Here is a 4,583-nt window from a genome sequence, read left to right as displayed (position 1 = left end):
TTAAATTAAAATGCTTAATATTTTCTAACATATATAACAAATAATTGTTAAAATAAATCCAGCAACATTTTATTTTCTAGTGTCCTTAGGTGCAGCATGGGATAGTTTGTGATTTAGAAAGACTTGTTGTCTCTTCTATTGAAGTACATGCGATCACTACTTGCAACACTTCAAATATTTTTTATGAACGAGTATTTTTCAGTTATTAGTATTTATATTCATCAAAATCCCATAGTACTTGCTTAAGCAACACATATACGAAAACTAGAATAATACCAAGAAGACTAGCATATCTCCTGCAAATAAGGATGACGTGCAAATTTGTGAAATGTTTTACATAAACACAAAACTATAACATCTTGTTCCATGTCATGAAAAAAATTTTGATGCATTTTTGGAGTCATATGCTTATGACCTTAATTTACAAAAATGTCAGAATATAGCTATATTGTAAATTTTTAATTTTATAAATTTTAAATAACCTTTAAAATCATTTTTCTTTATAAATAGCTGTTTAAAAATTCTCCCTCAAAAATGTTTTAGATTTATCTCTGCATTGATAGAATTCTATAATCATACAATGTTGTGTTTTAGTGCATTGTTATTTTTTGCTTCTCTCTCTCTCTCTCTGAAACCTTTTTCTTTTATTTCTGGTGTTATAAACTGCAAAATAAGGGCATATCTTGGTTGATATTATTTTAATACTTTGGACTGGTACTTGGTTAATTACTCATTAATATGGAGTCATGTTTTTTCCATTCTAGGGACTCTCATGAATTATATTTTTGCTAATTTTCCCACATTCCATTTCTCTAATACTCTAGTTCTATTAGAGAATATTTAAATATATGGAACGTTTCTCCACTATTTTCCATCTCGTTGCCTTTCCCCCAATTTCCTCTATTGTATCTTCCAAACTTTTCACTAAAATTTTTTTCCCCAAAAAGTACCCAAGTCTATTGCTTTGGATGCAATAAATATCTCTTCTTCTTGATGATACAAGCTATAGATTTTTATCTTGTTGTGTATTGTTTTCTTCTCTTCCTTGCATTCCCTCAACCTCTTCCGGTTTTTGCTTGTTTTAGTATGTGTGTTTCCTGTTGGAGGCTCCACGAAAAGGAGGTAAACAAGTTTTAATTGCTAAAGAACTAGCATGGGACTTGCAATTAGAACGCTTAGGAATCTAGGGTTATTGCGAGAAAAAAAATACAAAATAAGCACTGAACTAAGGAAATGCATCTCAACCAAACGCAGCCGCGCCGCACCGATGGGGGGCGCCAGGAGCGCGCTCTGACGGTCCAGCATCCGCAGGCCTGTAGTGTGTGCTTCCTCAAATCAGAAGCCCCAAGCGCGGCCCACAACACCTGGCAGCCAGGGGCAGAGGCATACCTCCGTGATGTAACCAGCCCCAAAGGTAGAGCCCGGGGGGGAGGGGGGGAGGAATGGGGGGCCTCACTTACACCAGGTGTAAGCTACCATCTCCCTGTTGCCATAAGCAATGCTCACAAGCCAGTACAAACCACCGGACGCTCATCATGGCCCTCGGATGAAAGCAACACTATTAATCAGTGCCGTTCACGCTCGACCACTTGTCCATACTGTCAATACATCTATTACTTCAGCAAAAAGAGTGCAAGCTAACCCGGCACCCTGGATCTAACCCTCGCAACACAGAGGCTTTCCTTTAAAAAAAAAAAAACTGTGAAACGGAAATGTCGACTGAAACCCTGGATACGAGGACATGACTTACTTCTAAATCCGGTAAACGGGCATTTTCTGTGGAGACTACCAAGCGGAAACTCGTGCAACTTCATTAGCTGAGGTCTTCAGTCTCTACAGCAGGTTCAATGCCTCAAGCAGCAGGAAGCTGCCTTCCTTCCCGTGGGGCAACCTCTCGCGAGGCAGCCGGGCCCAAGTCCCGCGATATTTCCCTCCAATCCCGCGCCCTCCGGCTGATTCCGGGCCAGAAGCCTGGCCTTGAGCGCCCACGGCTGTGCGCCCTTAGCCGCTGGCTTTCGCCCTCGCTTTCCCAGGAGTTACTCTGCTGGCAATTGCTGACGTTGTTTCAGTTGTTGCTTCTGGCACTCAATCGAGGGAAGGATTTTCAATTCGTACCTCCAACAGCCCCAGATGTTACACAGTAACAGCTTAAAGTGGCCCCGCCGGCGTGGTTCAGTGGTTAGCATGGATCCATGAACCAGGAGGTCACAGGTTCCATTCCCGTCAGGGCACATGCCCAGGTTGCGGGCTGGATCCCCAGCAGGGGCCGTGCAGGAGGCAGCTGATCAATGCTTCTCTCTCATCATCCATGTTTCTATCACTCTCCTCTCCCTTCCTCTCTGAAATCAACAAAAATATATTTTAAAAACAACAACAACCAACCAAAATAAAAGCTAAAGTGGTTTTCACGAAGACTGTCTTACCCTGACAGTTACTGAAGCAGAACTGATGATGTATCAACACTCCCTTATTAAGGCTATGACTACGGGGCCACTACTGTAGTGCCATCTCCAACCCTCCGTTGAAGGTGCCTCTTTCCATACAATGTTTACACCGTCAGGGTGAAGATGTGAAGAAAACACTACATAGATTTGCATTCCCAGGATTTTCCCACGTGAAATTTAAAACATTGCTCTCTCAAGGCTTTGTCCTTAAAGTAGCTCCTAATGAGGGAACAGCATGGGGAACATTACACTCCAAGAACAGGGGAGAGGGTAAAGAGCCTCTCATTGCCCAGGTCCAGGTAAAGAATCAATCAGAGGCCATGTCCCCCCAGTCCAACTGTTGGATATGTGGGCAGCAGGCCTCTCTGGCCTATTAGTGGGCCCGCTGTAGAAAGGTAATACCATCAGGTGACAGGCCACATCAAGACTCCCACTTCCCCCCCTGTTTCAATGGTGCATGTTCCATTCTAGGTATAACGTGTTTCAACATGTCCAGCTTGGAGCAGGGTAGTGAGATCCCAGTGAGGATTGGGTGTGAAGTAACCCACTCATCCCGTTGGGATTTCCCATTGCAAATTCTAGTAGATGGCCCCTTCCCCAGGTATGAAGGGGCTTGGTGTGGCGAGCCAGCACAGCCATGGCATACTCAGCACCACATTGGGCGCCTTATGTGCCATGCCAGATCAGCCAGGTTCGATGACCCTGAGAGGGGGCGGTGAAGGATTGAGAAAAGACAGACAAGAGAAGAAAGCTGGGTATGGGTCTAGCCAGATTCCACCAGGCAAAGCAAGGGCGTGGTCAAGATGTTTACAATATTCTTGTGGGTTTTGATCCTACTCAGTCACATGCAAAAAAAGCATTTCTCTCTGCTATCAAGCCCACATCACTCAGGCACATGAGGCCACGTGTTCAGACCATAGGTTCAAGCTTACAACTACAGTGGGGCCTTGACTTACGAGTTTAATTCGTTCTGAGACTCAGCTCTTAAGGAGCTCGTTAACTCAAATTACTCTGTCAACTCAATGCAAAAATTCAGCTGAGAGACAGGTGGTATCTCAAAAAACTCGTTAGTCGGGACACTCGTAAGTCAAGGCCCCACTGTATAGCTTTTGGCTATAATGTGCTGGGAGGGCCCTGCCCTCCAAGCTGAGACTTGCACGTGGCAATGAGAGGACTGTGCCCTCTCATTAGTTCGAGGTTTGAGCCTGTCCAAACACTGTAGCCGCTCTCCACAGCTTGGTGTTGTCAGCAGCATACCATGTTGATCCACAGAGAGTTGGGACAAAGGCTGTCTCCCAAGACTTTCATACCTTTATAATGTTTGGTGCAGAGGTCTCCAATCTGGCATATGAGGCAGTAGTCCCTGCTGGGTGATTATTCAAATGTATTAAAGCCTGGAAAAGTACTTCAGTTCACCTGGCCAGGGTAGTTTTACCTGTTAGTAATTTAATCTACTGCTTTAATATCCCACTCTTCCTTTCTACCAACCCTATTGCTCATGGGTTATAAGGGAGATGGAATCTTCACTCGATGTCATGTTCTTTGCCCAATCTTGCATATCATAACCTTTGAAATATGATCCCTAATCACTCTCTCTTTGATGAGTGTATCTGTACATGGTACTCAGCTTCTCTACTTCCCTAGTGGTGGCAATCTGGTTTGCTTGGCAACAGGAAAGCTTGGATTAGGCTACAGGCAGAGTCTGCACAAACCGAGGCAGATTTAGAGCCCTCGCTTAGAAGAAGGGATCAATATAAGCAATTTGTCAATTTCTCATTGATTGGGAACTCCAGTGGATGGCCCCAGACTCCTTTGGCAGTTGCCTTGGACATTGTTTAGAATACACAGGACATGCTGGTACTGCATTAACCAAGACACTGTATTTCAAGGGCTATCCGCCATCCTAAGCAATATGCCATAGCATCCAGGAGCTACAGTGGCCACCTTTCCTATGTCTCCAATCTGCGGTATCTATTGCAGGGTCAGTTGCTAGGCTCATACCTGGGCTAGGGAATCAGTTCCTGATTTCCAGGAGTCTAAGGACCTTCTGAGCTGGAATATGGAAGATAGTAAGGATGGCTTCAGAATCTTGCAGGGGAATCCAAATATCTTTCTACATATTCTGACCCCACAAGGGTT

The 4,583-nt window shown here is 44.3% G+C and overlaps 1 non-coding gene across 1 annotated transcript; it reads left to right on the top strand.

Annotated features, from left to right (window-relative positions):
• Positions 1-234: 234 nt before the first annotated feature.
• Positions 235-343, top strand: LOC111828134. The gene has a single exon (XR_002831923.1). It is a non-coding gene; the product is annotated as a U6 spliceosomal RNA (small nuclear RNA).
• The last annotated feature ends 4,240 nt before the right edge of the window (positions 344-4,583 follow it).

Source organism: Myotis lucifugus, unplaced genomic scaffold (genome assembly GCF_000147115.1).
Source record: "Myotis lucifugus unplaced genomic scaffold, Myoluc2.0 scaffold_286, whole genome shotgun sequence".
NCBI classification, from domain to species: domain Eukaryota; kingdom Metazoa; phylum Chordata; class Mammalia; order Chiroptera; family Vespertilionidae; genus Myotis; species Myotis lucifugus.
Note: the sequence above shows the minus strand (reverse complement) of the source record. Positions and strands in the feature narration are given on the sequence as shown.